We start from the raw sequence: 12,500 nt of genomic DNA, 5'->3' as shown, positions 1-12,500 counted from the left end.
ATACAACGAGGTGCACAAGTTTCATGTCAGTTCACAGCTCCTTAAGATTGGTTTGTTAGGGCAACTCCCTTGGGAAGGTCATTATGAAAAGGGTCTACGGAAAGTCATCCTTAAGTTTGACTGAGCTGGTGAATCTTCCCTTTATAATAAAGAGCTATGGGTCGGATTATATATATATATATATATATATATATATATATATATATATATATATATATATATATATATATATATATATATATATATACTGTATATACAGACGCACACAGACACACACATACACATACACACACACACACACACACACACACACACATATATATATATATATATATATATATATATATATATATATATATATATATATATATATATATATATATATATATATATATATATATTTCTTTCCTGTCTCGCTCGGCAGCGTTGCCAGACGTATGGATACTTGGTCCCTCCCAGACCATCGAGTATGGGGAGAGGGAGTAGTGATACACGGCACACTTTATATAGGCTTAATATCTATTATTATTATTATTATTATTATTATTATTATTATTATTATTATTATTATTACTTGCTAAGCTACAAACCTAGTTGGAAAAACAGGATGCTATGACCCCAGGAGCCCCAACAAGGAAAATAGCCCTGTGAGGAAAGGAAACAAGGAAAAATAAAATATTTTAAGAACAGTAACAACATCAAAGAAAATATTTCCTATATAAACTATAAAAACTTACCAAATTAAGAAGAAGAAAATAAGATAGAATAGCCTGCCAGAGTGTACCCTCAAGCAAGAGAACTCTCACCCAAGAAAGTAGACCATGGTACAGAAGCTATGGCACTACCCTAGACTAGAGAACAATGGTTTGATTTTGGAGTGGCTTTCTCCTAGATGGACTGTTTACCATAGGTAAAGAGTCTCCTCTACCTATACTAAGAGAAAAGTGGCCACTGAACAATTACTGTGCAGTAGTTAACCCTTTGGGTGAAGAAGAATTGTTTGGTGATCTCAGTGTTGTCAGGTGTATGAGGACATAGGAGAATGTATAAAGAATATGTCAGACTATTCTCTGTATGCGTAGGCAAAGAGAAAGTGAATCGTAACTAGAGAGAAGGATCCACTGTAGTACTGTCTGGCCAGTCAATTGACCCCATAACTCCCTAGCAGTAGTATCTCATCGGGTGGCTGGTGCCCTGGCCAACCAACTACCTACAAAATGGAGCTTATGATTAGCTAATAACGTATTTGCTGCGGGCTTGGTTATATTTGGGGTTTTTAATTTTATGGCTGAGCTCCAATTATTTGCTTCTAGAATATTGAGATCTGCTCTATATTTTTTGTACGACATATTATGTGTATTTCACATATAATTATCAGAAAAAATACTATTTTTGTCAACCAGAATGACTTCATGGAAGGTTCCAGAAAGCAAGGATTAAATAGCTCTACACATTTTTTATTTTCATGGGCCCTAAATGGCATTAGCAGTAGAGTACCAAATTGCTGATTATCCCCATCAGCCACTAATTATAATTCTTATTACTTCATATCTTTTGCTATTTGGGCACAAAATTGCTACAAAACAGACGCACGTGAACTTGATGTTCATTGTTGTCTGGCTACAACTTAATTCTTAGGAAATTATAAATTTCACTAAATGTCACAGAAATATTTCCTCGGCAAACAATCGTTAGTTCTGTTACATTTGGGGGGTCAGAGGGGGTCTCCAGATATGCCGCATGTAGTGAAATAGGTGAGACAATCAAGTAATGAAACCAAAAGATAATTAATATGTTGCATGGTATGACATGTATTGTTAGTAAAAACTGCTTAGAATAACAATATTGTTACATTACGAAAGGTATAATAACACAGACTCCCCTAGCTCCCTCCCATATATCGTAACGTGTTTTACTTTATTGTTAATAGATGGCATATAGTTTATTATTTGACGACCACGTGTCAAAAAAGTGAGCTAGGAAGGTAGAGGGTAGAGAATTGGTAGTTGGTAAATTGTCCATCGATCATTTCCTTATTAGGAATGAATATTTTTTCATCAGAAAAATGGTGTGAATTTTCCATATGCTATCGGGAGCAACCTGAGTTTACTTATAAAGGTGTTTTTTGGGCTCAGGCCATGTCGTCCTGATGGAAGTTCCTAATAGGTAGCTTTCTAGGGTATATTTGACTACAGTGATATTCCCAGAGAATTTTACCCTAAGGTATCCAGAATTCTAACTCCTGGAGCGAATATCCCTAAATAATCTCACAGGGATATCGCATAATATCAGAGGACGTATTCTTGACACGTCACAGCTATCTTCACCCCGAACAGTATTAAAGCTTCGAGGGGTTACAGTGACAAGAATCTGAAACGAGAATGAAAAGAGATCCGCTCATAAGGCATCTCTCCTATTCCGTTTTCAGTGTGTATCTGATGAAGGCGGTAGCACCCTCTTTATTCCTTTTCGTGTAGCTCTACTACTCGGTGTTTTCCCTTGTGTTCTCTCGTTATTTTGGATTTAATTCAATATTTTGACGACTTCTCCGGCCTCTTTTGTCTCTGGAAAGTTAAGTATTTTCTTTACTATGCATAAATGTAAGCTCTTGTCGTTTTGAATTAAATCAATAGTGATATTAACATAAACAAGAGCTGTTGCCTACCGGAGGCATCTTGGATGCTATCGCTCCCTATTTATGGGTCAATTAGTTAGCGAAAGCGACATTCCCGGTTTGTTATGCTTTAATAATCTAGCTATTTAGCTCCTCTAGGAATGCCTATATTACACCGTCAGTTTTTAGTTCGGTGATTTAGGTAACCGATCTTGCCCTTCGCGAGGCTTAGTAGCCTAGGCGTCTGGCCCTAGTACTTTCATGCATGATATAAGTTTTTCCGAGTGTTATATTATTGAAGCTAGTAATCTAGGTACAGTAGTATACTTTCACACATCCGCGATTGTTCTTTTCTCCTCCGGAGGCTAAGTTCAATCCCTCTCTCCCTCTGTAAGCCTTCGGCTTAATCCTAGTGGTTCTATCTGTATAATAATTCAGGTATAACTATTCTAGGATATGTCTGTCCTGACCTGATAACCAGAGTGACTGGTTTTTTGGGTTAGGGCAGAACATCAGAGTTTCTAGTCTGTGGTCTGCTTCTTCCTAGCATAGAGAATGAGTCTCCTTTGCTAGTTTAGGGGCGGACCCAGGAAGCTTTGCTTCCCTAGTCCATGTTGGAAGAATTCTGTAAGAGAGGATTCCTTCCTCTAGTAGCCTAGCAGACTGTCCTGTGTTGTTTTTCTCAGGCTGGAGAATGAGTTTTCTCTGTTTCCCGGCGAAATAACTTCACCTAACTTTGTTCTGGTTGGGAGGAGGATAGCAAGTATTACCAGTCTTCCCCCCTAATATACAACTCTAGGTTAGGATGAGCTTCCCTAACTGCTGAGCGTCTCTTGCTAGAATGAAGTCTATAGGACCCTTATCCCTTCCCCACCTCTCTTTCTTTTATTTTCTTTTGGCCGCAGTCCTACTTCCGTACCTAGTGTAGGCTAGGATGGAGGACCGGCTCAGCTCTCTGCTGGCTGGCATTACGTGTCGGCCGGCAGAGACCCTTTGTTCTTTGCAGAGTGAACCCCAGACCTCCCTTGGTCTCCCTTTCATGTCTGCCGGTAGAGCCCGGCAGGCTATGGATTCTTTGGAAGCCTGAATGCTACATTCTCCCCTTCCATAAGTTCACTCTTTCTGGATGGAAGGTCGTATGGCAATGCCGCCTTATAACCTTACATCCATACTGTTTCTCTGACTGTTGTGTTGCACCCCTAACCCGGCTGCCGGCTTAACAGCCGACAGCCGGTCAGGTGGAGGTTCTCTGGTTCTTGGCTACTGTCGGCGGACATGGGTTTTATTACCTTTGCCTGCCGGCAGTAGAAACACAGCCCGAATCTGCTGGCCACTACGATTAGCGGCCGGCAGCCGGGTATTAGTGTTTTCAGCTGTCGGCTGGCAATGATCGCCGGCCGGCACACAGTCGCGAATTAGTGGGCTGCCGCCTATTAGTTAAAGATAGTATATCTTTGAACTATACAGGGGTAGATGCCGGCCGGTACGTGCAGGCGCACGCCGGCATGTACCGGCGCGTGCTAGCCGGCACAACAGCATGCGATGTACAGTAGTTGCTATATTTGTAGTGTAGTACACACTGCATTAGCAGAAACTGCTGTACAGAGCTTGCGATAACACTAAAGTTCTTCATCATACTTAATGTTATCTTGTACAGCCTTTTGTTGAGACCGTGCAATATATAGAAAGTAAGTTCTTTCTGTATTCTTTCTATCCCATATATTAAAACTTTATCTCAAGGTGTGAACTACACCTTAAATTTCCGTTTAGGAAATTACATAAGGTATTCTAGAATAGAATTAACCTTAGTTTTAATATCTCGGGAGGTTTCAGCAATTGACTGGACAGGAAATACAAGTGTGTGTCTTTCCTTCTTTCTTTTATAGCTTTTCTATATAAGCTAAATGTCTCAATATAAGTGAAAGCCTTAGCTGATACTCATGGATTTTTCTTCTCTTTACAGGAGGACCATCCGAAGTGCGGGAGTGTGTTCTGTAATGTCCGCAGTGAGAACTTCTGTGGACATCAACTTTGCAGGAGGCACGCACCATGCGCAGCCTCCAGAGGTGATCTCCGCTATTGGGACCCCCAGGTTTGTACAGTTTGTTCTAACCTGATTACCGAGGCTTTTGACGACCCTAAGTCGTCGGAGTCAAGGGATGCTGCCAGGGAAATGTTACGATCCTGGGTGAGGGGTTTTCAGAAAAACACCTCAGGCCCCTACCTTCCAAATGAGAAGATGAGGGCCTACCTTTTCCCTAAAGCATCGGCTGATGCAATCATCCCCCAGCCTCAGGTGGAGATACCAACTGCCCAGAATCCGGTAGATTCTGAAGTCTCGGCCGCCCTTCAAGACATCCATTTGGACGATAGGATGCCGGAGGTGTCGGATTCTACTGAGAAGGACCTTCTAGGAGAAGGTCAGGAGGAGGAGCTGTTCCAGGCTCCTCAAGTAGAAGAGGAAGAAATCGACGAAGTGTCGGTTACATCGGTTCCGGACCCAGAAACTGTTCCTTCTACATTGTCTGCTATCCCAGATGAACTGGGAAGGACTCCTTCTTCCATTGTTGAGATGATCCAACAAATTCAAAGGAAGAATGATGAGAAGGAAGCTGCAATGAAACTGGAGATACGTAGACTTGCAGCATCACGTGGGCCCCAGAAGCGGCTCAGCGTGAAGGATCTTCCTTTGTGCTCGGATACCAATCCTTGGAAGTATGCCGAACACATGCCAATGACAACCGGGAAGATCGTGATCTCAGAAAAGTTGGGAGCAATTCCCCTGGAAGAAGTGGAATTTTGGCCCAACAAAGATTCTTATCCGGACTGCTATGTCCGTCTTAGGAAGGAGCCAGCCTCAAAGGAGGAGACGGAGCCGAAGGAGGTCATAGCTTTTACCATAGTAAAGCTCAGACGTTACTAGCCAGCTCGATGAAAGAGGATGAAAGAGAGGGGCTTCACTAACTCAAAGGTGCCCGCCTTGAGTAAGAAGCTTCCCTCCTTTGTGGCCTCTCCTACCAGAGCCTTTCCCTTCATGGAAAAGGGATATAAGGCAGCCTTAAAGGCGGTGGAGGCAGGGAAACCATGCCCCTCCTTGGAGGAGTGCAAGCCGTTATCTCTGACCTTGCCCTTGGACCAAGAAGACTGGAAGGACGTACACCTTACCTTCTCAGTCGGGAAGCTGGAAGCTGATATTGCTGAACGCTAGTTCGGTGAGGCACTTCCAAAACTGTTGGAGGTTCTCTTGCGTAGAGAGCAAGAGACAAAAGAAAGACTTACGGCATCGATGTCGTTGCAAACGACACTAGAAACGATGGCAAGTGACCCCAAGAACCAGGACATGTTCATGGTTGTGGCCAAAACCCATCTGGCCACAGTTACGAAGGATCTCTATAGCTTTATTAAAGCTAGGAGAGCCTGTAGAGAGCTCGTATTCGCCTCGGCTGCGGTGAGGCACAAACCGAGGAAACTGATCTCCTCTCGTATTTGGGGTAAAGACCTCTTTCCCAAGGAAGTGGTTAAAGAGGTAGTAGACAAGGCCGCCACAGAGAATAGGAACCTTCTCAAAAAGTGGGGCTGAGATCTTAAGAGAAAGTCTTCTCCGGATGAGGGTCCCCAACCCAAGAGGAAGACAAAAAGGCCTAGGCCATCCTCTCGGCCGGCTAAACCCTACCGACAGCAACATCAACTATAACTTCCTGTGACCGCGGTGCCTCAGATAGTGGCACAACCTCCAACCACGTACCAGCTGGTACCTCAACAAGTGGCGACACAGTCGCCGGTTTTTAACCCAGCCTTCGAAACCCAGACTTCTTCCTTTCATTCGAGAGCTAGAGGAATAGCCAGGGGTTCTTCTAGACGCCCTTCAAGAGGAAGGGGATACAGGGGAGGATGCGGTCAAGGAGGCAAGGCCTCAGGTCCACAACAGCAGAAGTAAGATACTTCCAGTAGGAGGGAGACTACAGCTATTTAGGGATCGCTGGACCTTCGATCCCTGGGCCCACAGCCTAATTAGAAATGGACTAGGTTGGAGTTGGAGCAGTCCTCCACCTCAATTTCCTCAATTCTTCCAACACTCATCCCCCGTTCTGGAAGAATATGTCCGAGAACTCTTAGACAAAAGAGTAATCCGGAAAGTTAAGTCCATAAAATTCCAAGGAAGGCTGTTTTGTGTTCCAAAGAAGGACTCAGAAAAACTCAGAGTCACTCAACAAGTTCATAGTGAACTACAAGTTCAGAATGCTCACGCTTCAGCACATAAGGACTCTACTGGCCAGAAGGGCATATGCTGTCTCTATAGACTTGTCTGACGCTTATTGGCACGTTCCAATTAATCGTCACCTCTCCTCCTACCTAGGCTTCAAGTTATATAGAAAACATTACACCTTCAGAGCCATGCCTTTCGGGCTAAACATAGCCCCAAGGATTTTCACGAAGCTCGCGAACGCAGCCGTCCATCAATTACGCCTAAAGGGGGTCCAAGTAGTAGCCTACTTGGACGACTGGCTGGTGTGGGCAGCATCCAGGACATAATGCATGCAAGCTTCTAAGATAGTGATCCAGTTCCTGGAACATCTGGGATTCAGGATCAACATAAAAAAGTCTCGACTTTCTCCAGCTCAAAAATTTCAGTGGTGGGAATCCACTGGAATTTGGAGTCACATCGACTTTCCATTCCTAGTAAGAAGAGGAAAGAAATAGCAGGATCTGTCAAGAGACTATTAAAATCCAAACGGATATCAAGACGCAAACAGGAGAGAGTGCTGGGCTCTCTACAGTTTGCTTCAATAACAGATCCAGTGCTAAGAGCACAGCTTAAGGATGCAACAGGAGTCTGGAGAAAATACGCATCAAACGCGCGAAGAGATCTAATAAGATCACTACCGACTCGACTGCAAACGTTTCTCAAGCCGTGGTCCAATACTTCTTCAACCTCCTCCCCCGTCAGTAACTATCCACACAGACGCTTCAAAGGATGGCTGGGGAGGTCACTCTCATCAGATGAGAGTCCAAGGAGCTTGGTCCAATCTTTTTAAGTCATTTCACATCAACATGGCAGTACTTCTGACACTAAAGAAAGTTTCTCCTCGCCACTCGACCCACATAAGACTGGTTCTAGACAGCGAGGTGGTAGTGAGATGCCTGAATCGACAAGGGTCGAGGTCACCTCAAATCAACCAAGTGATGTTGGCCATATTCCGTTTGGTGGAAAGGAAGAAATGGCACATGTCAGCAGTTCACATTCAAGGGTTCTGCAATGTGACAGCGGACACTCTATCCAGGTTTACACCTATAGAGTCAGAATGGTCCCTTGACGCAGGATCGTTGTCCTTCATCTCGAGTCAAGTCCCAGAGCTGCAGATAGACCTCTTTGCGACGAAAGACAACAAGAAAATAGATCGTTACGTGTCCCCATACGAGGATCTGCTAGCGGAGGCAGTGGACGCTATGTCCCTGGACTGGAACAGATGGTCCAGTATTTATCTGTTCTCTCCGCACAACCTCCTTTTGAAGGTCCTCGATAAGCTGAGATCCTTCAAAGGGAAAGCAGCAATAGTTGCCCACAAGTGGCCAAATAGCGTGTGATTCCCCCTGGCATTGGAACTACGACTAAAATTCGTACCGCTACCGGATCCATCTCTTTCTCAGCGAGTACAGAAGTCGACTGTCTTCGCTTCATCACAGAAAACACGGAACCTTCATCTCATGATTTTTTCTCCCTAACGATGAGAAAAAGATTCGGTGTTAAAAGTCAGTTCAGACTTTTGGAGGAAACCAGAAGACATTATGAGGCTTCAGGGAAGAAACAGATATCCCTTGTCAAGGCGAAGAAACCAAAAGAAATCTAGACAGATTCCTATTTATCATTCTTCATTCACCTTCATGGGCAAGGTTTAGCAGCCAACACAATTCTTTTGTTCAAGTCTGCCTTGACAAGACAGATACCATATGCCTTACAGGTCGACCTTTCTAATGACGTTCTTAATGAACTACAAAGGCCCATGCTAGGCTTAGCCCTTCAGCGCCTCCAGGACCCTTTGCATGGTCAGTAGATAAGATTCTTCATTGTGTATAAATAATGAACAATGAGGAATGCGCTTAGAGGGCCTTGAATTTTAAGTCATATTTCTGCTTGTACTCGCTTTTGGGGCCAGAGTTAGTGAAATAGTGGCTCTCTCTAGAGAGGAAGGCCACGTCCAGTTCTTGGAGAGAGATCTGAATCTATTTCCAGACCCAACGTTTCTTGCCAAGAACAAGCTACCCACCAACAGGTGGGGTCCCTAGAGAATCTGCCCTCTGAGGGAAGATGCATCTCAATGTCCAGTGGAGTGCCTAAGGTCTATCTTCATAGAACTTCAGACTTAATGGGAGGACAGTTGTTCAGAAGAGAAACCCTGGGTTCAAAGTTTTCTATAACTAAGGGCGAAACTCACCCGTGTTATTCGCAGAACGGATCCAGACAATACACCCGTTAGTCATGATCCGAGGAAAGTTGCCTCTTCCATAAAATTTCTTTAATTATATGGACTTTGAACATCCTTGTTTGAACACCGGCTGGTAGTCACCCAAGGTGTTCTTTACGCACTATGCGAAGCTAGTGGAGCAACTTAAGAATTCTGTGGTAGCAGCAGGTAGAATTCTTTAACCTTCTGTTTTAAATCTGCGAGGAACAGTGTAATTAATTTGGGACGATTAATTAAGAGGGTGCGTATGTAGTCACTGTATGTTACTACACACTGAGCGATAGGCCACGAAAGTGTCCTTACGAACTGTTCCATTATCGTCGGTGAACTATAGCATAATGCGGACACTTGTGCCAAGCGTTTTTTTACGCTAGTGTAAATTAACAGTATACAGACTATATCATTATTATTAATAATTCAATTGAAGTGAAAAATCTGTTTCCTAGTAGACGAAACAATATTTTCTGTTGACTGTTTTTCTTTATGCTTTGATGCATATCATCCACGTTTTATAAATTTTATAAATGTTGATCTGATATGTACGTTTATTAAATTTTAATAAACTAGTTCATATTCGCCCAAACTCATTTTATTAGAAATGTACTGAGCATTAAGATTAAAATATGGATATTCTTATCACGGTATGTCTTTTAAGACTGTTCCCTGATTCAAGCAAAGGTCCACTCACTCTAACCCTTCCTTGGAAGGGTTGACGTGGTACCCTAACGGGATAGTGGCAAAGAGGCAAAATTTATTCCTATGCGGATACAACCATTATCCAATAGTTTATAAGAGTAGTCACATTGGGGAAGGTGTCACAAATTCATACTGACATTGGTGACTCTTATACAAACTTTGCTTTGTATTGTATAATGCGAGACCACTATACAGGCTTGTCATTTTGTCATCCATAATTATTATGTACTCCTCGAGACTTTTTCTAGAGTCTAGTACGACTCTTCCCTGTAGGGGGCAGGAAGCACTAACATAGTTCATGCTTAGATGAAATGATGTATGACGGTAACATCATAGGTCTCTAGGTCTACACGGACCAGGAAAATACTTTCTTGAGAGTACGGCACTGATTGAGAATCCACAGATACAGTAATGCTCTGGTAAACTTCCATCAGGACAACATGGCCTGAGCCAAAAAAAACGGATTTTGAGCGAAGTGAAAAATCTATTTTTGGGTGAGGTAGCCATGTCGTCCTGATGGACCCGCCCTTCCTTTTATTGTAAAAGGGCTTATTGACCCCTTCCTATAATACAGTATCTGTAACACCTCGTTTATCGCTAAAAGGAATAAAGAGGGCGCTACCGCCTTCATCAGATACACACTGGAAACGGAATAGGAGAGATGCCTTAGGAGCGGCTCTCTTTTCATTCTCGTTTCAGATTCTTTTCACTGTAACCCCTCGAAGCATTAATACTGTTCGGGGTGAAGATAGCTATGTGACGTGTCAAGAATACGTACTCTGATCTTATGCGATATCCCTGTGAGATTATTTAGGGATATTCGCTCCAGGAGTTAGAATTCTGGATACCTTGAGGTAAAATTCTCTGGGAATATCACTGTAGTCAAATATACCCTAGAAAGCTACTTATTAGGAACTTCCATCAGGACGACATGGCTACCTCACCCAAAAATAGATTTTTCGCTTCGGTCAAAATCCGTTTAGTACTCCCTTTCTTCATCACAACAAATGTCCCTGTGCAAGTGACAAGGTAACAATCGTCGGCATAGTTAAGTGGTGGGACGAGTTTGGGACAGTGCTGCCAAATGGAATTTCTTTGAATGGAGAATATCATCATTCATTACAGATTCAAATAATTTAAAGAATATTAGTTATATGCCAGATGGTGTATGACTATGGTGTATTTTGATGTTCTCATAATCAGCGTAGTTAACGTAGACAAATCGAATAATACAAAAAGAAAATTGTCACATTTCTGAGCCCTGACCAACGCCTGACTGTGTTGTGTCATCCACCTGCGAATTTGAATTTTTGTTGGTTAATAAGGGCGCTCCAGAGTTTAAATCAGTTGTAAAATAAACCTTATCATCATTTCCTTAGTAAATGTATGTATAACAGTAAAGATGTCTCTTGGTTTGATATAGGTTAAAAGAATCCATTAAGTAGATATATATATATATATATATATATATATATATATATATATATATATATATATATATATATATATATATATATATATATATATGTATATATATATATATATATATATATATATATATATATATATATATATATATGTATATATATATATATATATATATATATATATATATATATATATATATATATATATATATATATATATATATATATATATATATATATATATATATATTTTCATCAATGTTTTCCCTAAGTCAATGATAGGCTAATTGTGACTATAAAAAAGATGATTTTGAAAGGTAGTTGAGAGAGGACAAAAGAGGCCACCTACAAGACGGATTCTGATAATGAATTATCTTAACCTCTGCAAATGAATCAGAAGAGACAAAGTATACCAAGAAGAGCTATTGTTATCATTTATTTATGTGAAGTGAGGCTGTTACATTAAGTTAAAGATATATGACAAATATTTTTCAACATTTCTATTCTTATTAGTACGAATATTCATCGTGATGTTTTGGATATATTTGGTGCTAGGCATAGAATTGAAGGTTTGGAGAGACGGAAATGTAAGTATCTATGATTATAAGGCCTCTTGGGTTAATGAAAATATAAATAAAGTTTTTCTCTACACTAAAGTTTATCTCAAAGGAAGGGTTTCTTCACTAACGATATCAAAGTCAGATTTTTTTTTTGATTCGATGGAAAGGTTAACAAAATTGGTAGGTTGTTAGATATCAAGAAAGTTAATCGAATTTTTTTCAAAGTATTAAAGATAATATAAGTTTATAATCGGAATTATATTATTTTGATAAATACAATTATGATATTATGAATTGGTTGGGTCTAAAAATCGAATATAAAAACTCCTGTTAAGTTTCAGGAAAAGATAAAAGCTGCAACCATGTTGAATTAAGGAAAGTTAAAAATATGAAAAGAAAACATTAAATATGTTTACTGATTGACGGAAAATATTTCTGGATCTTTGAAAATCGAAAAATGGATGTGAAAAAAGAATATATCTTGTGCATGAGCATGTTTTGAAGGAAGCCGAATATATTTTTTGAGTTTCGAAGGCAATATATAAATATATATATATATATATATATATATATATATATATATATATATATATATATATATATATATATATATATATATATATATATATAAATATACATACATATATATATATATATATATATATATATATATATATATATATATATATATATATATATATATATATGTGTGTGTGTGTGTATGTGTGTATATATATAC

Source organism: Palaemon carinicauda, chromosome 5 (assembly GCF_036898095.1).
Source record: "Palaemon carinicauda isolate YSFRI2023 chromosome 5, ASM3689809v2, whole genome shotgun sequence".
NCBI classification, from domain to species: domain Eukaryota; kingdom Metazoa; phylum Arthropoda; class Malacostraca; order Decapoda; family Palaemonidae; genus Palaemon; species Palaemon carinicauda.
The sequence above is the reverse complement of the archived record's forward strand: the minus strand, read 5'-3'. Positions refer to the sequence as shown.